This window comes from Rhamphochromis sp. 'chilingali' (assembly GCF_963969265.1).
Source record: "Rhamphochromis sp. 'chilingali' genome assembly, chromosome: 18".
Classification (NCBI taxonomy): domain Eukaryota; kingdom Metazoa; phylum Chordata; class Actinopteri; order Cichliformes; family Cichlidae; genus Rhamphochromis; species Rhamphochromis sp. 'chilingali'.
This window is the reverse complement of record NC_137945.1, coordinates 24,761,036-24,788,773: the sequence shown is the minus strand read 5'-3', so window position 1 is coordinate 24,788,773 and position 27,738 is coordinate 24,761,036.

Genomic DNA, 27,738 nt, shown 5'->3' with positions numbered 1-27,738 from the left:
GCGTAATCTTTAAATGCTGATTTTTGTTTTTGTCCTTTATATTCAGATTTTCAATGGAATTTGATACATTAAAAAAAAATCAACACAAAGCAGGAAAATACGCTCATGTGAAAACTCTGTGCAGCTGTGGAAAACTAAGTACAGCGTTACCGTTTCCATAGCGGTAAGTAACAGCGAGAGAAGCAGCCAGGTGCTGCAAATCAAATACACTTGATTAACTGATCGTCAGCAAGTCTGAGCTCCGCTACAAAAGCAGAGCTTTCAGTGTTTTGCTGGTTTGGAGCATTCAAGTGTGCGTTAACACAATGAACACAATCTTCCCAGAAGAGAACTTCCCAGAAAATTCACCCAAAGGTCAGACCGTGCGATACTCAGAGAAATGTCAAATAACAAAGAGCTACAAACAGACATGTTGAAGTTCACAGCAGTATAGTTAGAAAAAAGGCATCTGGAAAGTATTCACGTCTACATTTTTCATGTTACAGTCTCAGTCCAAAACAGTTGAAATTAATTTCTTACCTCAGAATACTACATATAATAGCACCATAAAGACAAAGTGAAAAAATGGGCTTTAAACTCCTGCAAATTCACTAAAAATGTAAGAAGAAAAAAACAATGCTCAATACTGTGGCACACTCAGGTGAAAGAGGGATGGAGATGGTGGCCCACTGGCAGACGCACGCCAAGTTGTAGAAACATCTCACAGTGGAAACAGGATGCACCCAAGTTTAGTGTCATGGCAACGGCTGTGAATACTTATGTGCACGTCATATATTTGCTTTTTGTTTTTAATGCATTTGCGTGAATTTAAAGGGAACTATTTTCACTTTGCCATTTTGAGGTGAAAATGAATGTAATGTAACATCTGTAACATGTGGAAATGTGAAATAAGGGAACAACTGATGAAGTGTGTGGGTAGTTGGGATGGACTGCCAGAAGAAAGCATCTTCCCTCTGCAAAGAATATCTTAAAACAGGTTAGGTGAACAGACCTTTTTGGAACATATCTGAGCAAATAAAACTAAAGTGGAGAAGTTTGGCACAACACCTTGTTTGGCAAAAAAAAGAAAGAATGGTAAATCAGTTAGTTTTGCAACTACAAGACCTGGACACTGGTTATTGAGTCTACCATTAATTCCTCTGTACTAAGGTATTGCAAACCTCAATGAAATGAAGCAACGTTGTAAAGTTCTTCCTTAAATATGTGAGAGGCTGATAAAGTCATGCAATGGCAATGATTTAAACACTGTCAGAAACACTGTCAGCAAGCAGATAACGACTTGCTGGTTTGGGCAGTGTGGGACGGCTCAATCCAGTTTATTTCTTTCACCTAACTTTTTTTTTGTAAGGCAGAAAATCCAAATCATGAAATCCAAAGTGCGGCAAATACTGTCAAGAATCAGGAAGACAAGCGGAGAGTGAGTCATAATGTTCTAGCTGAATGTCAGCACTCAGGGGTTTTTTTATGGTATACCCATCACTGAAACGCCATCAATCATTTCAAGTATGATTTCAGTGCAGTTTCTATTCAGCTTTTGTTATCCTCCTCTGGACAATTAATGCACCTGCTTTCACCGAGATAAAAGCCATGCAAGAGGCTTATCTCAGAGAAGAATAATTACGCCAGAGTCTCTGCCTGAAAATATAAAAACAGGAAAGAAATTGTGGTATTGCACATCTCTGTTTGTCCTGGCTTTTAAACATTTGTCCTGTCCTCTCTGCATAATATAACCAGTACTGGTATTCTATCCTAACTTATTCAACCATTATTCTCTGATTGCAACCTATTGACATTTTAACCTTTAGACACAGTTTGTTTTTTTCCCCTCAGATTGGTTCTTACGTAAGACATGTTTCTAATCATTAAGCGGCTACAATATACAAGTGATTATCAGCTCTGACAAACAGAAAGCAATTTTGGGAATGTGAGAAAGAGAGAATGGCTCATATCAAAGCAGAGACAGTCCCGAGATGACAAATGAAAATCCAGTGAGCGTTGTCGGCTCTGCTTTGACACTCTGTGATGATGACAAATTGATTCATAAATCAAACCTGGTTTCCAACAATGTCTTCAGCGGTCAATCTAATAGAAGTATTTTCATTTTCAGCTGACTTTCAGCATGTCTCAGCAGGACACTTTATTTTCACCCCCATGTGGAAGCTATTCGTCTAAAAAGGAAGAACGATAATGATTTTTATCTCTGGAAGAAAGCTGTCATGTCATGAATTAAGATGTGGACCTATAACCAGAATGTGAAGGTTGGGGTGGTCAAACAACTTTGTGTGGAACTGAGATCACACTGTGTGGATTAAGATGGATTTTAACTCCAGATTGTTCACCAAGACCCTGCACTGGTTCAAAATGATCACATTTATGTGTGCTGCTGACTGCTTAATACCAAAGTAGCTATGAGTAATGACTCCGCTCACTGGTTACTGTGGAGTTTGCATGTTCTCTTCATGTCTGCATGGGTACTCCAGCTTCCTCCCACAGTGCAAACACATCCACATTAGGTTAATAGGTGATGCTAAATTGACAATAGGTGTGAATGTAAGTGTGAATGCTCATCCGTCTCTCTGCATTAGCCCTGTAATAGATTGTGGAACTGTCAAGGGTGTAGCCCAGCTGCCACCCTATGACAGCCGGGATAGGCAGCAGCTCTAAATTGGACAAGCAGAAGAAGACAGATGGATATTTGTCTACAATGATATATATATATTTTTTAAAACTAAATAGGAGCTGCTAACTCTGACCAATGGATCATGTCGCTCTTATTAATTACAGGCTATGTGTTGCTGATTTAGCGCAGTGGTTTCCATATAGCCTATAATTTAATCAACAACGTTAATTGTAGGTTAGAACAAAGACTCCCCAATGGAAGAGTAACCTTCCCAGCCTGATCATTGCTGCGCATTCAGTCATTTCATTTATACCAGTGTGAACACAAAACAATCCTGTTCAGGGAAAGCTTCAGTTTCCATTGTAAATGACTGTTATTAAGAACCCCAAATCCCACCCCATTCCTACCTACATTCATGCTCTGCTATAGCTGCTATCACATCTCATTTTGATATATTTAATGGTGTGGCTTTGACGATGCCAGATCTAAAGAACAGATTATAGGCTATGCATTTGTCCAGTTAAATTTTTACACCAATCTCAAGGCTCTTTATATTAGAAGGTACAGAGCATACAGTATCAGAGGGAAAACCCTAACAACAAAATGATCCCCTGTAAGCAAACACTTGGTGGGGAGGAAGAACTCCCTTTTAAGAGTGAGACACCTCTGGCAGAACCAGGCTCAAGTGAAGCTGCTACCTGTTGCAGCCTTTTGTGGGGCGAGAGGGAAAAGAAGAGAGAAAAGACGAGACCCCTGCCATTTCTAGTTCAAGGGTCTTCACGCACCCCAGCTTGGGCATAAAAAATAGAGGGTCCATCAGGTTCTGTCTGGTCCCCACTACAAGTACTCAACAAGCTTGGATCTAAAGTTACAGTATCTGCTGCTGGCCTCTGTTTTATTTAACTTTAAGTAGAATGTAAAGCAAGCACTACAAAAGCAAATCAGAAGAAATTTCCAGTCTTATAAGAAGCTAGTTGATGCTGCTTCAGCAGTGACAACTTGTTTCAGAGGCTAAGTGGCTGACAGTTTTTTCAAGTAGCAGAATTCCCTGTGGTGGCCTCTCTCATGTCTTGTCATTCCTCTCCTACTTCCTGCCCACCCATCCTCTCAATTTCTCCCTTTCCTCCCCCCTTTGCTCTCTCTGTCTTTCCCCTCCTGTATCTTCTTCTCGTTTTCTGTCCACATCGTCTTTCCTCGCGCTTTCATCACGTTCCAGGGGGTTTAATTTGCCAGAGTCTACATGGGGAACGAGCTCTTCAGCTAAGGAGCAGAGGAGTTGTGGAGTGCAGCGAGTGAATTGTAAATGGGTGGATGGATAGAGACTGAATAATTAAAAGAAGCTAAGGCAGACGGGAGTGCTTTTAAGCAATCTGACAGCTCTCAAGTTCAGTTCATTTTATAGTAAGTGTGATTCAGGGATTCAGGTTGGTATAACCTGCCATACGTAAATGCTTGAGTGAATTTCCATACATATGGATTACTGTGTGCACTCAAACATCCATGTCTAATTATTGTCCAGGCGTGAATGGGCAGGCAGATTCTCCCCGTTTGTTTTCCTCCTGCGTTCCTGCAGCTAAATTTGATAGACACAGACAAAACTGCCTGCTTGCTTGATGTATTCAAATGGCTTTGGTGAATTGAATGAATAATAGATGGTGATTGTATGGGGGGGGCGGGATGGCGGGGTGGGTTGTTTCTTCAGGATGATAGGGATTGGTGACAGGAAATGGGGCTGTCTAAAGCAATAACATCAAAGCTCATTTCGACTGGACAGTAGTTATGAAAAAAGAAAAGAAAAATGGTAATCTTCAACTCCTCACTGCAGGCATGTCATGTGCCTGCCTGCTTCAAGTCCTCTACCATAATCCCTGTCCCCAAGAAACCTAGGATCACTGGACTAAATGACTACAGACCCGTGGCTCTGACATCTGTGGTCATGAAGTCATTTGAGCGCCTAGTTCTCTCCCATCTCAAGACCCTCACGGCCCCCCTCCTGGACCCCCTGCAGTTTGCATATAGAGCCAACAGGTCTGTAGACGACGCCATCAACATGGCCCTACACTTCATCCTGCAGCATCTGGACTCCCCAGGAACCTACGCCAGGATCCTGTTTGTGGACTTCAGCTCTGCCTTCAACACCATCCTTCCAGACCATCTCCGAGGCAAGCTTTCCCAGATGAATGTGCCTGATCCCATCTGCCGGTGGATCACTGACTTCCTGACGGACAGGAAGCAGCACGTGAGGCTGGGAAAGAATGTCTCGGACTCCCGGACCATCAGCACCGGCTCCCCTCAGGGCTGTGTTCTTTCTCCTCTGCTCTTCTCCCTGTACACCAACTGCTGCACCTCCACCCACCAGTCTGTCAAGCTAATCAAGTTCGCAGATGACACCACCGTCATTGGGCTCATCTCTGACGGGGATGAGTCTGCCTACAGGAGGGAGGTTGAACGTCTGGTGTCTTGGTGCAGCCACAACAACCTGGTGCTGAATGCCCAGAAGACAGTGGAGATTATTGTGGACTTCAGGAAGCACACAGCCCCACTCCCCCCCATCATCCTGACTGACACCCCCATCACCTCTGTGGACTCATTCCGCTTCCTGGGTACCACCATCACCCAGGACCTGAAGTGGGAGCCCACCATCACCTCCGTCATCAAGAAAGCCCAGCAGAGGATGTACTTCCTGAGGCAGCTGAAGAAATTCAACCTGCCAACACGGACGATGATGCAATTCTACACTGCAATCATCGAGTCCATCCTCACCTCCTCCATCACCGTGTGGTACGCTGGAGCCACTATCAGGGACAAACAGAGACTGCAGCGTGTTGTGCGCTCTGCTGAGAAGGTGATTGGCTGCAGACTCCCATCTCTGCAGGACCTGTACACCTCCAGGACACTGCGGCGTGCAGCCCGGATCTCAGCTGACCCTTCTCACCCTGGACACAGTCTGTTTGACCTGCTCCCCTCAGGCAGGAGGCTCCGGTCCATTCGCACCAGAACCTCTCGCCACAAGAACAGTTTCTTCCCCTCTGCTGTTGGACACATGAACAATAACCACATGACTGTCCCCGCCACTAACACATGACCCTACGCTGTGTCACTGCATCATTTCATGTCTGGCACTGATCACCACCTGCACTCATGTATATATCTTTCTACGTAGCACTCTTAATTCTTATTCTCATGTATATATCTCATGTATATCTCATGCACATATCTTTCTTTCTACATAGCACTTTAATTCTTATTGTCTGCACTGAAGCACCGCAGCAATTTCCTAATGTTGTAAACCTCAACATCTGGCAATAAACCCATTCTGATTCTGATTCTGATTCTAAAAGACTTGTAGCTGTCAACATGCCAGCCTGTCTCACTGTTACCTGCATTAATGAAAGGCTGACCAGCTCTGTAACTGTCTCTTTATGGCAACTTTAAGGCAACAACATGCTTAAATAAGAGACATAAAATCAAATTAATATCCTGAGGTTAGAAATTGTTTTTATAAAAGTTAAAGAAAACGATTTATAAAAGAGTTGCCATAATCAGCTGCCATACTTTAACAATGTTTGACAGTGCACACAGAAACGCCTGACAGAACCAGGGTGAGGGGAGGGAGACGGGACAAAAGACACTTTGAACCCTCAGGTTTGGGACTGTGGTCTTCTCCACAATGGTGGTCTTTGTTTCTTAGGGATTGATATCGATATTTACTACAAAAAACACAGTTATTTTAAAGAGGATCAGAGGTGATGAGGAAGGGGTGAATTTACAGTGCTTAACAAAATTAGACCACCACCCAATATAAGGTTCATGCCACAGCTGGTTTAAATTATGAATTACCAAAATGATTTATATATTTCTGTAATAGTAAATCCACCAGTGTGCACAAGCTGTTTAAATTTTAATGATAATACATTTTAAACATAGTAAACATACAATGTTTACTATTTTTTTATAAAGCAGGAAAATTGTATTTAATTAAACAGCACATAATTGTTTTTTATTAAGATGCCAATTTTTGTAAACAGAAAAATTAGTTTTATTGGTTGGGTGTCATGCTTGAATAATTTCTGACTTCTCAGATGAGTTCAGATGGTAACTTTGTGTTTGCACTGCTTGTATGTGCAGGGTAAGAACATTGCTATGCATATGATGCCCAATGACTGTATGCATAGGAGTTGTTAATTGGTCAAATGGTATAAAATCAAACTTTTAGTTGAAGATAATGCAAGGAATACAATCATAGCAGATGTAACCCTGAGATCAGCCAACTGTGAAGTACACTGACATCATAAGGACAAAGACACAAAGAGAAAAGCAGTGTTCATGGTTTCTGTGCAGACAATAAAGACATGTGTAGTAATCAAAAAGAAAATGGGTGACATGCCCCACGCTCTGCCAAGAACCTGCTTTCCCTCCACTACACCAAACTGCTCTCAGGGATTTCTGCGAAAGCAACACATCCTGTGCTGGAGGACGTTTTCTGAGGTCACATGATTGAATTCAATTTGATCATATTGCAACCTGCAAGTTTGAACTTTACTGGGAAAAGTCACAAGAACCTGCTGTTATTTTCTTTTTTTTCTGTGTGCGTGTGTGTGTGTTTGAGTTGTGCCACAAGATACAGCAGTGATGATGATGGGGTAATCAGGTTGCTGCCTGCTTGCAGAATAGGTCAGAGACATCAATCATAGAAACGTTCACAATGCAGGCCTGCCGGGAGACCGTCGATTCTGTGTGTTTATGTGCACACGTCTCAGAGCGACAGGCGCAGATGTTTTTGTGTACGCCTTTTGCATCCACTCATACGGGTGGGGCTCGCTGTCTAATTACAGAAATCTGTCCAGTTGAAAAACATATTCACGATGCGCCAAAGAGCAGCATCACACATGCAGATAGCTGAACCAGAATTGTAGCATCATATGTTAAAACTTGAAACTAATTTTGTATTTTGTATATATTTTCTTTACTTTGATCTTCCTTTAAGAGGTTTGTAGTGCAATGTGTGTGTAACAGTCCAATGCAACTACAATACAAACAATGGCAGTAAGAATCATAGTCTTAAATAGCTCTAATATAGCATCATTATCACTTTGACCTTCAGATCAATCTACTGTCCATAAAGTACAGGTCAGAGGTCAGATGTCACATGATATTTAAAATCTTTATGCAGCACTTTCTATTCATTGACAATACACAGCACACTTGTAAGAATCGTAGTTTCTAAGTTATGAGGCTTTTTGTCAGTTTTCGACCAATAAATCATGAAGTTGACCTTGACCTCAAAGTCTGATCAGAATCACTGAGTTATTGTGTTTACAGACTGAGTGGCACACATGCACAGATGCATGCACTAAAACATAACCTCCTTGGCACAGTTCAAAAACATCAGTTAATATCAATTTGGCACTGATGCAAGCCAACAAGATAAATGCACCATATTTGTCCCTAGTGTGATGCTCTCACATGCTCACAGTTTCACTTCTGCCTGTTCAAAGATTAAACTTGGGTTAAAAGCTCTTTGCATCAAACTTCTAACAAGTCGTTAACAACACAGAGATTTTAACCCAAAGCATAACCTTGGTACTTCTGGTGCCTAAATCTAACCAAACACAAAAGTATTTTTGAAATCTATTCGTCCACTTTCTGCTACTTAACCATGTCCTGGTCATGGTTTCAGCAGTCCTAACAAACCAGACTTCCATCTCTTGCCACCACCTCCGGATTCTTTAAGAGAACTTCAAGGCATTCCCGAGCCAGCTGGACCACAGCGTGATTATATCTAAGTTCAGGACTTTTTGGGTGGGCAGAGATGTTAATCTGAGCAGTAAGAAGAAATGTGGAAGAATTTCAGTAGTTTTGACTGAAAACTGGTGTATCTCAGGCATGTTTTTAAGAATGGAGCATTTCTATGGGTTGAATATTGGTTTGACCTGTTAGCTGTTGGAATGCATGCTTATTACTTACCAAGGGAATTTGTCTATGATGTGGATTGTTAATAGATCCAGCCTCTGAACCTCTTATTGGCCACGCAGCTGAATACTTTCTCCAACATATTCAAGTTCCACTGCCACAAGGACACAGAAAATCCTCCCCACCTCTTACCGCATTCATTTTACATTTAACCTCCTCATATCATATTAGATGTTGATTCATGGAGGTCTTCACTTTTCACTTTTTTGTATTTTCAGTGTTATTGGCTGCTGCACTACAGTCACTTCCCAATTATATTTCCTATCTTATCCCTTTGATAGACTGTGCTGATCAGTGGAGACGTGGTTAGTACCATCACCTCATTAAAAAGGTCCTGGGTTCAAATGCAGTCCGGGGAGTTTGCTTCTTCTCCCCATGTCTGTGTGGGTTTTCTCTGGGTATTTGAGCAATAGGTGTGAATGGTTGTCTCCCTCTCTGTTAGCCCTCTCACCTCATGTCAGATGGGGCAGGTTGAAGGGATTAACATGAAGGGTGTCATCCAGCAAGAGTATGCCCTCAGCTTGCCTGGTGCATTGCCAGATTACAATCAATTACATCAGTCGTTGACTTTGCTCAAATTATATGCCATGAGCTTGACTTTTTTTCCTTTAATGAAGCCCTTAGCATCAGTGGAGGAAGAACAGGAACACTTTATTCAGCCTCATTATCTGTTTGAACACAGATTTAATATGGCAGTTTATATTCAATATGGTAAAGCAGGATTTAAAGGCAAGCATGCATGGTCCGCCGATAATGAATCCTCCAACACTGAGGACCTCTGTCCTCTCTTACCAAGTCATGCATGGTTTTCGCTGAGCTCTGTCTCATAGCTTCCAGCTTGTTTCAAAGGTTCAGGGCTATATGAGCTCAAAGAGCGTCTATGCTAAATCAGTGCTTGCACATCTAGTCCCAGTGATGCCAACAGGGAATCAGCAGCCTGTGTTATCTGCATTTGATTTCCTCTCATGGCGCTATTGCTTTTGTAAGCATAAGGTAATAATTAGTTTATGGTTATTGCACCTCATATGAATAGGATGAGCTCAGTCTGTCAGTTTGTCACATTGCAGCCAATGTAAATGGCATTATGCTGAGCAGTGCTGTTTGAATCTATTTAAACCATATTTATTGTAAAGATTTTCCTTTCTTCTGAAAGATGAAACACATGAGTTGTTTTGTGACCACATGGTGGAAATGTAATGTATGCCATGGATATTTATTCTTGCTTTCATACTGATCTGAACAAAGTTGATTAAGCATGACTTAACCAGGAGTGTGTACCTGGAAGCACAGGGCTAATGTAACCTTACCTGTATGGTGAACAGTATAGTATATAAGACAGACACAGAGTTGCTACAATTCTAACAAGTTTAAAAGTCAGCTTTTGATATGACCACCTTTATTCTTCATCACAGTCTGAACTCTCTTAGGAAGCTTTCTTGTTATGTCTTTAAGTAGTCTTCAGGAATAGTTCTCCAGGCTTATTAAGAATGCCTTCCTGAAACTCTTCCACTAAGATGAGGCTAGAGCGAAAGAGAAAGAGAAAGCCCAGATGTATCTATATGGTCCTGCGTGAGGTCTTTGCTGGATTTTTTTCCTAATTTTTTATGGACACAACTTTCAGATACTTTTTTGGGCTTTTCAGATTTCCCACTTGGCTAAAGAAAATAAACTGGGCAGGAACATGGGCTGGACTGTTAATAATTGAAAAAGCAGCTAATGTACAAAGAAAAACAGTGATAGACCTTCAAAAAGCCTGGATGACTATTACTCAAGATTATTTTAAAAATACAAGAAAGTCTGGCAGCTTGGAAATAAAATACACAACAATGAAGTATGGCTCAAGAGTTTTGCACATTACTGTAAAAATTTAAAAAGAATATGTAAAGTCAACAAAGTACACAAAATAAATGCCCGTCACGCTCCTTGAACTGTAGAAAGACTCCTCACTAATTAGATCTGGGATCCTCAATCTTCATTTACTGACCTTGTTTCCTTCCAAACCTTTTACTGCTGTTGTCTTTGGTCTTCACCCTCGACCTGCAGATAATTAAATGTGCTTCCTCTCAGGCTGTTACAGGCATCACAAGCCTTGTGATACTTTACTAGTAATGTGTTAGAAAGAGGGCTTGGCTCTGTATTGCAGACTTGACCTATAAAGTAGACCTCCTACGTGCATCTGGAGACTGAGAGCTGTCATGACACCCTGACTGTGGACAGAATTATTTACCATTCATCTTCCAATAACCTTCAATCTAAAGATGTTTTTAATAAGCCATAGAGTCAAGAGTCTTGTTTGCAACTTCAGGGAGGATATACAGCAGTGCTCAAGAGTCAACAGACTCACAACAACATATTAAAATTATTATTTTAAGCTAGCTTCATCAATAGGTGATTATTTTAATTTGTTAATGGAAACAATTATCCCTCTGCTCTAACACCACCACCTCAAATCTATTATCTATTTTTGATGCAGACATCGAGTTAGATCAAAATATTGCTGCAACTATTTAGCAATTAAAGCTATTTTCAGAGTTAGACAAGCAGCTACGTTGCCAGGCAAGGTTGCTAACCACATGAAAAGTTAAACAGATCAGAGATTTGGAGTCGATTCCAAGCGTTGAAATAGAAACTGTTAGCTGTTCATTGGTACATTGAGGTCTAACAATATGTTGGTTCGTCGAAGGAGCAAATCAGGAGTTGCCAAATCAACAATCCAGTACATTCCTGAAAAGAATGAATGGACTGGCCAGCTCAGCAACACCACTAGGCCTGAAAGACCAGAGAAGAGAAATGAAGATCACAAAATCCTTTCCTTGGCTAACAAAAACAACCTCACAACATCTAATCAAGTCAAGAACAGTCTCAAGGAGATAGGAGCATCATTATCAAAGTCTACAATCAAGACTTCTCTTCCTGAATGGCAATACAGGGGGTTACAACAGTGTAAACCTCTGCTTCCACTGAAGCAAGACCAGATTGACTGGAGGGGCAAAGTATAGAGAAGTACAGAAACAGCTCGTGATCATCTGTCAGAGTGACGACAGTATTATGACATAGGCACCTATTGCTGTTAGTGCAGCCATCGTAGTCTCCTGTGTTTATTGATGATGAGACTGCTGATAGAAGCGGCAGGCAGAATTGTGAAGTGTACTAGGCTATGCTCTCTGCTCGGATTCAGCCCAACATTGCAAACGTGATCACACAGAGCTTCAGTGAAAATGGATAATGACCCAAAGCAAAGTGCAAAAGCTACCCAAGAGTTTCTCACAGCAAAAAAGTGGAATATTCTTCAACAGCCAAGTCGGTCACTTAATCTCAGTCCAGTAGAGCAAACTGAAGGCAGAGAGACCCACAAACAAGCTGCAGTAAAGGTTTAGCAGTACTTCTTGAGGGAGGAAACAGCATTTGGTGATGACCATGTATAAAAATGCTAAACAGTTAATGTGATACTTGGAATATGGAACATGGAATACCTTAAATTAACTGAAAGTCTGCAGTTAAACACACCTTGGTTGCAATTATCCAAAAACCATGGACCTAACAGTAAAATTTTAGATGAACTTTCTGCATTAATAATGTAGTGTCCCATTCAAACAAACCTCTTATTAAATAAGAGTATGATCAGAACTCAATAAGCCAAACTACACTGGCTTATTTAGTATGCGCGGAACTGTGAACATGCAAATTAGACCCACTTCCACTCTCAGCTGCTTGCTTGCAGACTGCAACTCTTCCTGTATAAGTTCTTTTGCTTTATGGAGTTAGACACAGCACCAGTAAATATTGCAGAAGTGTGAGTTTACATAGATATTGTTTAGTTTGTACATCAAGCAGTTGCGAATACAGAGATGGTGCTGAGGCACCTGGTCACATCCAATAACCACACAGCCTGGATGTAATACAAGCTTTTGCAGTTTTCCTACTAATTGCCATTCATACTACACTAAAGTAATTAACCTCCAGATTTCTGTCTTTTAAACATTTAATTACAACTTACAATTTAAACCCAGAGAGTCAGTTTTAGGGGGTTTTCTTACTCATACTTGAAAGCAAGGTTGTCTTTCTATAGCAAAACAACGCTAGTGACCTCTTCTAGCTCAATATGTGTTTTTGAAAATACTTCAAGTTTTCTCTATTATTATGTTGCTCTTTGTTGTTTTCTGTCTCCTCTGTTTGTTTTTTTTGTTTGTTTTTGTTTTTTTCTCCATACAGGTGACCCAGGAGTTCTTTTTTTTTTTCTCTCTCTTCCTCCCCCCTTCTCACCGTCTCTTCTCCCCTTTGGTTTTCTTTCTTTCTCTCCCCCTCTTTCTCTCATTCATTCCCCCTGTCCTATTTATTAAAAAAAAAAAATTAAAAAAATTAAAAAAAAATGACAAAGGATGAACTGAAGCTCTGCCATCACGTAATGTCGCATACTGCTGTTTCTGATGTCATTTAAGAATAAAAAAAAATAAAAAAAAAAAAAAAGAAAATACTTCAAGTAAGTGCTCCACAGCTTAGCGAAGAAATAAAGCTCTAAAATAGCAACGCTATGTATTTCTTAAAGCCCCAAGGTTAGGCCGTGAGGAGTGCTGGGTCTTTATCCTGCTTTCACAGTAAACAAACATCTTTAATTAATTCAGGCTTGAACTGCTATTTTCATGCAACACATGGTGACACTAATCATAAATGATAATAGTAACCGCTCCCGCTAATCCTTCCATACATTTGTAATTAACTGGGGGAAAGTTTATCTTCATGAGTACAGGAACGACTTGAATTATTCCTAGGGAACAGAAAAAAGAAACATTTTCTGCAGTGTCGAGAATTTGTAGCTCTGTGACACGCACATGCACGTAGAGACACACACTCACACAAACACATGCACAGACACACAGAGCTGAACAGTCAGAAAAGGGACAGTTGTGTAGGCAGGGTGGCAGATTAATTTGTGGAGTGGATGGTGTTGTGTGTGTGTGTCAGGGGTTGGAAAGAGAGAGTAATAGAACAGACAAACAGACTGACAGCCCCCTGTGCCAATGGAGGAGTCGGCTATGTGCAGCAGCAGCTCGGTGCTGTGGAGCTTCTGTTGATGCTGTACTCCCGACTTTTCCACTCAAGAGAAACACGGCTGTAAAGAAACAATATAGAGCGAAAGATCGATACACTAGCAAATGCTGACACAGTGGATGGACTAGTCTATCAACTTCCTTGCTGTCATTTCTCTTCATCTTGCACTCCCTGCCTTTGACAGTCTGTTTTAGTTGATGGGAAAATGGACACATAAGTCCGTCCACTGCCTACAGGCCAGGAGCTTTCAACAAAGCTGATAAACCAGTGTTTGGCTGATGTAATGGGACATGACTGCTTAAATAGAAATGACAGAACAAGAACACAACCAAAAATAAGCCATGTGCAGTGACAGTGTTGCAATTTCCATCTCTGTCTTTTCGAGTCACATTCAGGGTTCACCAGTACAAGTCTGCTGTGTGTACATGGAGCTACGGTTACAAGGAATATAAAGGCTGGAAGTAATAAATACATGAACAAGTTTTTCAGCATCGCTCTGAAACAGGATACTAATTTTAGAGATATCCCCCACACACTACACACCATGCTCTCATACTGTTTAAGGAAAATTCTGACCCCACCATCCGAATGTTGCAGCAGAATTCAAGACTCATCAGACAACCTAATGCTTTTTCTTTTGTTGTCTCATTTTGGCGAGCACCGTGTGAACTGTAGCTTCAGTTTTTTGTTCTTAGCTTAAAGGAGGCTCAGTCGGTGTGGTCCTCTGCTCCTGTAGCCCATCTGCTTTAAGGTTCAACAAGGAAATGCGCTTCTGCATACACTGATTGTAACGAGTGGTTATCCGAGTTACTGCTGCTTTTCTATCAGTTCAAAGCAGTCTGGCCATTCTCTTTTGACCTCTGGCATCAACAAGTAATTTTCACCTAGAGAGCTGCTGCTCACTGGATTTCTTTTCCTCTATTTCAGACTATTCTCTGTAAACCCTGGAGATGGCCGTGGGGGGAAATCCCAGTAGATCAGCAGTTTCTGAAATCCTCAGACCTCACTCTGTCTGGCACTAATAACCATGCCAACTTCAAAGTCACTTAAATCACCTTTCTCCTTCCGCTGTGATGCTTGATTTAAACTTCAGCAAACAGTCTTGTCTACATGTCTAAATTGCTGAAATGTGATTTATTAATTAGATGTTTATATTAACTTACCTAACAAAATCGCCAGTGAGTATATTTTTATACTGATGTGGCTTAACATGCACCGCCCCTGTTAACTAAACCGAAAATATAATAAAACAGACACACATTCTAGGGGTTTCTAAATTCATAGGCTGCATCCTCCTGAGGACCCGGCCTTCGCGGTCTCCGTGGGCCGGGTCCTCTGAAGGTCGGGTAGACTGGAAGTGAGCGGCTGTGAAATTGGATGGTCTAGCCTTCAGTTTTGCATCACCAGCTGTCTCAGTGGAGTTTAATAAACTCGGCCGTCTGCTCCTTGCTATGTAACATATAACAGGACACTGTAAATTCATAAATTCTCGATCAACTCAAACTTCTGTTTAATCAGTTTTCTGTTTGACGTTTATTCAGCTGTGAGAAAACTGTAACTTTAATCTCAGCCAAAGTGATTTATTCAGATATTTGAAGTTTACACAGCCACATTCTTGCCTGAAAATATCTTGAAAGTTTACTTTGTGACCCAGAAAAAGTAATAAGTAATATTAAATTAAGTAGCTGCCGCCATTGTTAGAAACTGGAACTGGCTGGGCCGCCCTTTGAATTCTGGGATATGGTGGGCCACGAAGGATACACCCGACCCATCCTTCAAATCTGGGGAAAAACAGGACGCATTTGTCGGCTGCATTCGGAGGACTCTATGAATTTGGACAGCCTTCGTGGGGTCACTGTAACGTAATTGGTCTACAAATGCAACCTCAGGAATATGCAGCCTATGAATTTGGACTCCCCCATTAGCACTATAGCCACACTCTGACACTATGTAGCCAGTTAGCTCTGGCTATGTACCAGTTAGTCTAGTAATTGTGCTTGTTGGCTTGTTAAAACTACTTTTCTGAATTTTTTATTTGGGTTTGTTGACCATGCCTGATTTGTTTTAGCGGTAAAACTTTGAGGCCAACTCTTTCTTTCAGTCCCTCGTTAGCTAATGCTAAGTTGGCATCTAACTGTAGACACTAGGCTATTGTCTTGACAACCAGGAGATTAATCAGCTCTCCAATTAATCTCTTTTTTTAATTCTTTCTCTGCTAGTTCTCCATATAAGAATTTATATTAGTTTTTGCCTAAATTGACCTCTAAACAACATCTTTAGATTATATATTAGTACAACATGAGAGAATCAAAGTAGCAATAGCCATATAAGACCCTGGTTGACTGGGTGTGTATACCCTTTAAGTCACTCCCTTGCGACTTAAGAAGATAATACCTCTGTGGATCTGCAGTCACAGTCAGTGAAAAACCCTGCATCACAATGATTATCAGTGCAGCTTTTGAACCATCTCTGATAAATGCATGTGTGGTGTACAAATCAAAACCATTTCTCTTGAAAAGCGATGAGATCCATTCGTGTAAAAGACAAATGCAAAGAGAAAGGAAACTGAATAGCTCCCTCGTTGTCATCAAAGTCAGAGAAGCAACTCAAAACAAAGCTACATAATTCTCATGAAAGAGCTCGAGCTGTAGGGACACATCTTTCTAAGGCTCCACGGATAAAAAGCTTGCCGTATAATTGGGGATAATCAAATTCTCTGGAGTTCTGGCTGTGTGTTGGTGGCCTCACTGTTTGTAAAGATTACAGTCCTTCGTCATCACTCTGTCATCATTAATAATTGCAGTGATGTTGATTCCACCTCTGCACAGTCTGCTGCTACAGCATTCTCTCATCACGCATTTTCACAACCAACAATCTGGGTGTTGAGGCATGGATCAGATTAGTTAGTTTGAAAAGATACCTGCTGTCAGTGATCCGAAAGAGCCACTCACCTTTGGCTCTCAGAAAACTGTAACTGCTGTTATCACACAGCCTCAGTCTGGACTCTGACTCTTTATAGCTGGCCACCAAATACCCTTCTTTTTTCTCTTCCTCTAGTGGATGTGGCAGCAGAAAATAGCAGCTAAAGCAAAGTTGGCCAGTGACATAAATCACTGGGATGAGGCACCATTGATAAGACCGTTCTATCTGAAAGTTAGGGACCAAACAGCTCCACTGATGAGACAGTGGAAGGACGGGGATGATGGCTAAAAAAAACAAAAGTAAGGTACTGAACTTAATTCTAAAATAACGTATCACCTTCTCTCAGTGATAACATCCTCAGGTGCTGACTGATTACATGTTTTCGTTGCACCTTTGTCCTTCCTTTGCTGCACTTTTTCGTCAAGAGGAAAAGAGCTTGAAAGGGTGAAAGGTCAGTCCCAAGGAAGAAGGCACGCTGGTTAAATTTCAATTTTCAGCCAGCAGAAGGGGATTGCAGAGGCAGCCACAGAATGGTTGTGTCTTTAGGGAATTGTGGGGCAATGAGATTCCTACTGAAGCCATTTAGAGTTGTATCGGGACTAGCCAATCACTGTGGCCACTGTGGAGCACTGAGGACTATCCATCACAGCGAAGGGAGCAGGGCCTGGGATGCCTCTGTCACTAGATAATGCATAGTGAGGAGGAGAGAGGGGAAAATGTCTCAAGAGGAGGGTGAATGTCCTCCACCGTCCTTAAAGGATGAGTCTTATTTCAGCCTGATGTAGTCTTTTACTGTAGGCGGGACCTGGATGGTGAAGCCAAGACAGAGACAAATTGAAAAATAGTCCATAAAAAAGGGGCAAAAGAAAGAACTTTAACAGATACCTCAAACCTTCCCACACTTGAGCAGTCGTGTTTTTCTTGAGGACTCAGCCAAACACCAGCAGCACCAGCAAGGCCCAATCACTGTGAGCCAGAAGGCTCAGTGTCCACCATCATCACCCAGGCTGGAACAGGTCCCAACACCCAGCCACTGGAACACTGGGTTTGATTAATGCCCTCACTACTCCGACTGTTAGCATCTGAGTGAAATGGAAAATCTGGGGATGAAAACAACCAGGACAAAAAAGAAGTAAATGAGCAAAGAATGGGTGTTTAGAAGAATTGTTTTCTCATGGGGATTTCCCAGCAGCAGGAGCAGCTGTCTTTAAACTGAAAGAGAGACCTGGCAGTGGGATGTGAGGTTACGTCCCATCTCTGCCAGAAAGAGTTGTCTCGACAGAAAAAATATCCACCACAGAGATTAAAGTGATAATATTTCAGCTGAAATGGGGCTCTGCAGCAGCCAATCTGAGTGCCAGCGAGAGATCGGAGAGAAAGGGAGAAAGAAGCACATGATGAGGGTGGGTTTTTTTTTTGTGAGTCCAATATGAGCTCGATCAAGTCTATTATATTACCTAACAGTCAGAGTATATTTTATTTTATTATTGGCAATAACATCTTCCCCTATATAAGATGATAAAAGCAGAAAAAATCTAAGCCCTCTTTAATAAAAGTGTCTTTCAGGTAAGTGTCTCTTTTGTGTTTGTAAAGGGAGATAACACAGAAAACAATTGATAATATAAAATAATATAACAGAGAAATTGGTACTTGTGTCCATGCCTAGAAATCTAAATAAAATCCAAAACCAAATCTTAACATAGAACAGCTAGGAGACAATATAAAACACTAAATGTGCATTTTTATTTATTTAATTATTTATATGTAGTGATTATCATAGCATATTAGGTATAAAAGAAATATGGAAAACATTTCTTTAGGATTGGTACTTATGATAAATATTAAAGTCTTTAAACCTAGGCTAACGTTTTGGAAGAGGTGTAAAGGTTGGCCTGTGTTAAACGTCTGTGTCCAACTTGGCCCTGGTAAGTGTTCAAAAGTGGAATAAGCCTTTCTCCAACTTTCAGACGGAACATCATCAACATCAGTCTGTCATATGCTGTGGGAGTGTCTGGTTGGGCGTGGTCCAGGTTCCTGTCATTTGTCCCTGGGAGTGGAGTTGGCCAGCTCATCACCTGTTGTCAATCTCCGGGGCTCCACCTAGAGGGTTTTTAAGCCAGCACGGCCTGCCACTCCTCGCCAGTTCGTCCTGCTACCATCTGTGGTAAACTCGGCCTCCTCTGAGCTCTGACTCTGTATATCTGGACCTTGGGTTAATATGTTTTTGTTTCCTGTATTCTTCAGATTCTCCACCCATCGCACTCACCAGTAGTGCTGTTTTTGGTCTCCATCCTGTCCTCCCATCTGCTCGGAACCCGAGGATTATATACTCCACTTCTCCTCAGCCTGCCCTTCAGTCTGTATTCTCCATCTCTTCGAAATCTGGACCGGACTCTCAACTCTTGACCCTCTTTGGAATACACCCCTGGCAGCCTTTTCCCCGTTAAATGACTAGGGTCGCCAAGTAAGCCCAAGACTATTCACTGGCACTCCGTACCTTTGTCCCTTACTCGTTTGTTTCCCATTCAGTAACATTTCTCCCCTGTGTTTACAGAAGTTCCCGTTAGAAGTCTCCCCGTGCTCTACGCCGGTTTCTCCGCCCATGGATTTCCTTTAGTTTTCTGCGTATGGTTTTTGTTAAACCCAGTTCCGTTCACGTTTTGTTCTTTTCAATAAATTATACACAGTTCTAAGCAAATTGAGTCTGCTCTTGAGTCCACCGCATTCTCGTCCGTGACACAGTCTCCAAACGGGAAGATCTGGATTTGATAGTGGAAAGAGCCAGGTGAAATTTTCAGCCAAGAAAAATACCAGGTTCAGCTGCCTTTTCAAATTTAATAAAATATACTTTTCAGTTTTTCTTTTTCAATCAAACAACAAGCAACGGATCATTGTTAAAAATGTTTTGCCATCAGTTACTCATATTTTATTGATGCCAATATGCTCTCCAAACCTATTGTTGGTGAAAATATTACCATTAATCATTATATCTGAACAATCCCTCTCACCTCTGAACAGTGGACACAAAAAACCGATGCCTCCATAGCTGCTTGTGTTGTGCAGTTTTTGTTTTTCTGGTGTTGCTTGGGCAGTACGCATAGATTGCATAATAAATATTCAGGTAGCAGCCATGATGCCACCATTAGTTTATGATATGCTCACCCACATCCACCCATCCACATTAAGGGGACGGCTGTGGAGCGTGTGAGCAGCTTCAAGTTCCTGGGAGTCCACATCTCCGAGGATCTCACCTGGACGACCAACTGCTCCAAGCTGGTCAAGAAGGCTCACCAGCGCCTCTTCTTCTTGAGGACTCTGAGGAAGAACCACCTGTCCTCAGACATCCTGGTGAACTTCTATCGCTGCACCATCGAGAGCATCCTGACCAACTGTATAACAGTCTGGTACGGGAACTGCTCTGCCTCGGACCGGAAGGCGTTGCAGAGGGTCGTGAAAACTGCCCAGCGCATCGCCGGAGCACCACTTCCTGCCATAAAAGACATCTACAGGAAGCGGTGTCTGAAAAGGGCTGGGAAAATCATCAAAGACCCCAGTCACCCATCACATGGACTCTTCACCCTCCTGCCCTCTGGGAGGCGCCACAGGAGCCTCCGGACTAAGACCACCAGGTACCGGAACAGCTTCTTCCCCACAGCTGTCAGACTCCTGAACTCTGCCTCCTGACATCTGACCCACGTTAAACTCATGGACTGAACATACACACCCCCACAATGGACAACTGTACCCTCAAACACACAATAATAACATGGACTGAACCACCACTCACAACCACTAGCACTTTATATAGCCTCTGTAGAAACTATCTACACCCTCACTTATCTTAACTGCACTACTGTATAGCTCTGTGTAAATAATCATTCTGTACATTCGATAATCTTTAATCCTACAACTGTTTACAACTTGCATAGTTCCCATTTCTGTATAGCTGTATATCCCAGATTCTGTAAAGTTATTTATTTCATATTCTGTATAGTTTTTCATATTTATATCCTGTTCATATCCTGTACATAGCTTGTACTCACTACAGCCTGTACATACTTATAGTTATAGAATATTCACAACATACTTCATACCGTGTACATTATAACATAATAGACCCATTTCTGTAATATACTCACATATCTATATTATTGCTAATATATATTGTAATATATCTATATCACTAAAGCACTTCTGGATGGATGCAAACTGCATTTCGTTGCCCTGTACCTGTGCATGTGCAATGACAATAAAGTTGAATTCTATTCTATTCTATTCTATTCTATATACCTTGTTGAAGCCTCGAGTTTTTGGCTTTCACCTTTTTTTGGCACCAGAAAGGATTATATTTGGAAGAGCAGCGTAGTGCTGATTACTGCTGCCATATAAATATAACAGTGCTTGAATTTCGCTTATCAGAAAATCTTGAGCACAAACGTCTTACATGGTCTGTAAAAATAAAATGAACTGCACAATAATCCACATCATTTGTCAGATTTAGCATTAAAAGTGCTCCAGAAAGTACAAACAATACAGATGCAGTATTGTTTGTACTTTGTTGCTAGCTCAAGCCTAGCAGACAGCTAGCTTATAAAGATGCCTGTCTTAATGCATATTTTAAATGTAATGCCTAAAGTCTTAATACAATTTAAACCAACAAAAAAAGAAAATAAACAAATCAACTCCACACACGAGAAGAGAATTAGTTACTTACCTTAGCTAGCTAAGCTGGCTAAAACTGTTTTATCTTCCAAGCCATAAACATATAGAGCCTATGAAAACTGATTTGCTTTAGGGTTCAGCACAAAGTGGCCATTCAGAACTACAAATTTCAGAAACTAGAAGTATAGTGCAAAATGTATTAACTGCATTATGGCATTAATGTTCTGTTACTACTTTTTTTTTGGCACAGATGTTAATTTGTGATGTGCTAGCTTTTAACACTGTTGAACAGTCATCTTGCTTTAAAACTGCAGCATTATCTTGTACACGGGGATGTTTCTACATTCATATGATTTATTATTATAGGAAAGATGGACTTTACTAGCCATGGCTGTGAACGAGATTATAAGATTTCCCGCTTGTCCTCCAAGCCAAAGCTTATGTATTCCTACTGAACATACATGATCTGTGTGTGCCACATATTAAAATAAGAAAAAATGTGCAGCACTCGCTTTGGGTTGCGACTCCAGGTGATGGTGACTGTGCTGAATCTTATTTTACTTGTCCTAAAAAAAATTTCCTTGCCCAATTTCTCTCTTTTCTTAGGTGACTGAGTTGATCTGTAATTTTCCGTGCCCTCGGGAACTTTCAGTCTGTCATGTTTCACCACCAAACTGGATGCACTCCATGGGCAATTGCAAGGGTGAGGAGTTCATGCGCTGGTAATGAATGATCCTTGGGCTTTTTTACTCGGTACTGTAATCACTGCCTAGCCCAGAAAAGTGAAATAAAACAGCATTTCTTGCCTGGCAGTATATATACTGTGTAGGATTTCCATGCACCTGACTAGTTCTGAAAGACGCTCTACCTCAGCTGACCCTCAGAGTGGGATGGAAAGGAAAAGTCATTTAGTGTTGCGGCGCTCCTCAGGATGACTCATTCCTCCTCTGCCAGAACCAGATGAGAGGGGAACTTCCCTCCTTTCTTCCTTCAGCAGCTCATGTCTGTCCACTCTTTCCTCGGTGTTGACGTTTCCACAGCACGATGAGCGCTTGGGTTATATTTATGTCCTGCTTCTTTTCCTTTTCCCAGCAGTGTGTCAGACAAATTTAAATTTTAAAAAGGGATGGGTATAAAATGAAGCAAGAGGGTAAAAATAATGGGGGGAAAGTAATCTGGAAGGAAATTGTATTTCCAGCACTGTACGACTGCAGGATTATTTTATCGTTGGATGTGCCTCGGTGCTACAAAGCTGCTTCCAAGCACCTGTCTCATATTGGAGAGTGACGCTCTGCCTCCCAGTGTTTTACATTTCATCATTCCTGTGGCAAGCAAAGTGCTGGCAGAGACTTTTACAGCTATCTGTTCCATCTCCTGAGCTGGCACAGCTCCTAAACACATCCTCTCCAATGCATATACTGCTACATTTAAACCATGTTTCTACTACATCTGAGCCTAGCAAGGACAGCTGTGTTTGTGACTATCATGCCGGGTGCGAAAACATCATCTGTTCAACAGTGTCTTGATATACGGTGAATTATGAAAACACTTCATTTCCTTGGTTTGATTCATGTAACATCCCTTCTTTGCAAGGCTGCGGTTCAGCAGAGAGAAGGATGGTTAAATCATTTGCTCATGAGACAGGACATCAGTCCCACCCAGAGTTCTGGCCTCACATCTTTGGGTGTTTACAATCTCTATAAAATACTTCAACATACCCCTTTGTCATGTAGGTGTCTGGTTTCGGGAGAAAAAAATAACGATAATAAAAAAGTGATCGCCGCAAAGAGGCAAAGGAAAGACGAGATCTGGAAATGCAATGATACTGGTGAAAAGAAATCGCATAGCATGAAATGAGCAGAGAGGACCATACGGCTGATTTCGCTGTACACAGTAAAATCTGGCTGTAGGAAATTCTGGCTAGAAATTGAAATTTTCTTTTCAAACCACTGGATTGATCGTTGTTGGTGGTGGTGTTAGGGGGTGGGACAGATGCATGTTGTTTTGTCAGGTACGCATCTGTCACGGTGCGCAGCTGCTGGCCTTAGCTAATAGATAGATTGCTAGCTTTGCAGCATAGTCATTTTATCCTTGTGATTTTAAGCTGGAGTCAGACAACAGACATTAAACAATTACCAATTCTCATTCGCTGATCTCACTCAAATACTAAAGCATTAAACATGAAGGTTGTGAGAACATCGTATTACAGACAAGTTAGCTTACTGTGTGGTTTTTTTTTGGTTACTATGCTGATACACAAACCTCTGCAAAGTTTACTCTCGACTCTTTACTTGTCCATTTAAAAAAGATATACAGCTATGATGGCAAGGGATGGGATAAAATGAAGTAAGAGCCGGTGTCTCCTTCCCCTCACCTCTAACAGATGGCCACACCTGCCCAAAGGTGCTTCTGATGGAGGTTTCTTCCTGTTGAAAAGGAGCTTTTCCTTCCCACTTTCACCCAGTGCTTACCCATAGGTGGCCTTCTGATTGTTGGGATTTCTCTATATTATTTTAGGTTCTTAATCTTACAACATAAAGCACCTTGATGTGACCTTTGTGATTTCATAAGTAAAACTAAATTGAACTGAAATCTTAAAGCAAAGTAACAGTTCAGTACATTTACTCTTACTAAAGGTAACAGTTACTATTATATATGTGTGAGTACATAGTTAAAAATACATCCCAACTACAACCTTATGCTAAACAAAAAAATGGAACAATATAGTATTGACTTGACCTGTAGGCTTATGTTTAAGTTTAAGCAGAGATGCTCCTCTCCTCAGCCTCCTCCTTGAAAGGCGAAATCTCTCACTACACAAATATTTCCTTTTCTTTCTCACTACACAAATGGTAGTTGTATTTCATCAACAGCACCTTCTTCTGTACCTGAAGCTCTCGCCTGGCCTTGGAAGTCATCTATCACTTCAGACAATGCTCTTGTTTTAATAGTTTTTATCTTGTCTGGCTTGATGTGCTGAGCCGTCATTCTTGATTTGACTCTGGTAACAATGTCACTCATGTCATCAATGACTTTGTCTGCATATTTTTCATCAAGGTATACCAGAATCTACAAACTACGGCCTAATAATTCACGCTTAGACTCTGGGACATCGGTGTGCTTCAACGCTGGCACCACATGTCTGTGTTTCTGTCCAAAGCCATGTCTTGACAAATAGTCTTTTGTTCTTCCAGCACTCTTGCCACTTCTTTTGGGATGAGCCCGATGTTGCTGGTCACTCTGTAACAAGCTGGCATTTGGGGAAATACGGTTGTTCCTGAGGTGCCATCAGGTCTCTGTCTTTTTTTCTTTTTTTTTAAACCAGTGTTAATAAAAGCTGCCATCACTGTCACAGATGCCAGCAGACCCACGCTTCCACCGTTCAGTGCCGCACTAAAAAATTAAAAAGAAATAAGCCAATAAAGGAAGATGGTATGTTCAATCGTCGCAGTTAAGACACGCAAGCTTTACAAAATCTTTTTATTTTCATTCTCTACAGTCCATTGAAAATGACACTTAAAAATAATTTAATGTGATTTTGAACAACTTCGTTTTTTTAATCTATTTCAGTTTTTACCAGTTTGTATATTTTATTGCTGAAATTTACACTCCAAAAGCTCGCAAATGTGTCACGTTCTGTTTGTCTTCATTGTGTAACCGTGTGTGAAAATTGTGTTTTTATTGTAACTAATCCAGCCCAAGTATCTGTCAGTGGATGACTTTAAAGCTACTGAAAGCCAAAGCTACTCACCAGTCGCTACAGTGTTTTGGCCACCGCTTGCACTCAGCTATAAGACCAGCTGTTAAGTGAAGTGGCTTTCACTGTACTCGCCCTGCTGTCAGTGGTGATGCATACTTGATTGTTTTCATTCAGACCCCTTTAGTCCAGTGCATCAGTCAAGCCTCGTGCAATCAGTTCTGCCTGTGTGGTCCTCTGGAAAATGTGCTCTTTCCCACCATCTATGAACGCAGTAGTCCAATGTGCAGAGATTTTGGAGGAATGACCAATGACAGCTCTTTTTTTCTATAGATTCAATGCAGCCAGAATAAAGTTGCCAGTCAGCAGGAGGTCAGCCATAATCAGAGGGTGTTCAAGGGTTTGCCAGACTTTTCAGCTATGCACTGTTTGGGTGTTCATCGTGCAGCATTACACGAATGCTTGCACAAATGTACACAAGGTGGTACAGTTCAGCAGTTAACATCCAGTCATGCTCAGTGGTATGTACAGTGCTGAGCAGACTCTACGTGATTCTGATTTTATACCAAGATTACAAGAAGAAAAAACAACAAACAGAAAGGTGGTTCACTGTTGGATGAACAGCTTCACGAAGAACAGTGACCAAAGTGTCATCATAGTGTCAGATATTTTGGACGACAGCCCATATTTAATGACTGAAACGCATCTGTGCATGAGTGTGAAGTCTAGAAAAAAAGCTAATGACCAACACTTCTTCAGGTGACTGAAAATGTTGTAAACCAACAGTGTCGGCAAGAACAGGCTGGGAGACAGGAAAGACAAGTGCACATTTGAGAGTTCAGTCGCGCTGGTCTGCAGTGATGTGGAATTAAAGTTAGATGCTCACTTGAGTCGTCCTTCCCTAGATCCCTATGTTCCTGACAAGCGGACAAGCACATGTGTGGCATACACTGAGAGAACGCTCCAGATCTGAACCTCCACTGTGAGCAGATGTATCTGCTCTTGGGTCATTTTGCTGCTTGTATAGTTTATGTCTGCTAATCCTGTTATAGGGCAGGGTCACTGCAAATCAATACAGAATTGTGTTGAATCATTGCCTTTATCCCCCGATGAAATATTTCTGTCCTCATGGGAGTCACTGAATGGTCTGATGAGTGTGAAAATGATGTAAACAACATCGCTATGGCCTTCACGGTCACCACACCCCGACCCAGTTAAACACGATTGGAGAATTCAGAGCAAATTCTTAGACAACAACAGACTAACAATTTGAGGAATGACAGGTGTTACAAAAACTAATATCCCGAGCCATAATACTATAAAACTATCTGTTCCGATATTTCATATCTGAGGCTCGGACACAGCTCCTGCCTGTTCACAGGACAGCGCTGCAGCCATCGGGTTACGCTGGCACAGTCAATGAGCTGTTAGGACATGAGTCACTGTCTGATGCTTCAGGACTTGCTGCATATTGATCACAGCTCCTAGTTTAGTAGACAAACACAGACACAAAGCCAGAGCAGGCTTGCTATCAAATTTCCATTTCCACTCTAACATGATGGTGCCTATTGATTGCGCTCGTCTCTATGGCTGCTAATAAATACCTTGTTGCTTGAGCTCCTGCAGTTTTCCCTGAGCTTGCATCTCTCCAATATGGATCCCCAGCGCTGCGTAAATCCCCCATTTGCTCTTGGTCAGACCACTTGCCATTACTTTCTAGTAATGATGGAACATATAGGAGGAGTTAAGATCTTCGGATAATGGTGTTGAGGTCAATAGATGGATAATGATAATAGGCGACTTTAAGAAGAGCAGAGCTGTCGGCTTAGCAGGGAGAACAGCAGGAGAATAGTTTTGGTAAGTGTGTGTGTGTGTGTGTGTGTGTGTGTGTGTGTGTGTGTGTGTGTGTGTGTGTGTGTGTGTGTGTGTGTGTGTGTGTGTGTGTGTGTGTGTGTGTGTGTGTGTGCATGAGAACATATGTGACCATGCTTGTCTTCCCTGTCAGTATTTACAGTGTTCAGCACACAGACATTTCCTTTGTTTCCTCTCTTAACCATGCAACAGGTCTTCACTCATTCAGATTGTTGTGACACTCAGCAGCAGCATCCAGGCAACAGAGTCGAGGCTGAGCTGCTCACTTCTCTGTCCTCTCCGTTAGCCTCTCCACGGTCCCTTTGGTGAGGCATCAGCATCAGTGAGGTCACATCAGTCGTGATGATCAGACCAGAGTAACAGAGAGCATAATATTCCTATTCTGACATGGGAAGTAGACATTTTTCTCTAGTTGTAGCAGCGAAAGAAATATTTCAGGTATTTGATGGGATGCTATGACATTTTCTGACATTTATTTGTGAGCTTAAGCTATCCAGCAAATGCATCTTGCTGCAGTAAACCAAGACACTGAAGATAAATGTTAATGCATCACTGTGCCATTAGGATGGATTGGATTACTGTTATTTTTCATTATTGTTTTTTATACATGTTTCAAAGTATGTTGCTTTTTAAAAAAAAAAAATTAGGCAGTTACATCATATGTCACATATGTTAAATTTCATGTGTCTGAGAACGGTATACTGATGGTTGGGGCAAAGACTGAGCTCTAAGCAGCTGTGATGGTGATGCAGTCCTGCATGGTAACACCATGAGGACCGGTTGACAGGAGAACTGCAGTGGTAGCATTACTGAACCAGGCTACAGAGGGAGTTGGCTGCACCAGCACCTGACTTGTCAGGTGGAGGAAAAGGTGCTTGATCATGAATTCGATTAAACATTTTCCTAACAGATTCTGGATTTTCAGATACATGATCAGTCTGTC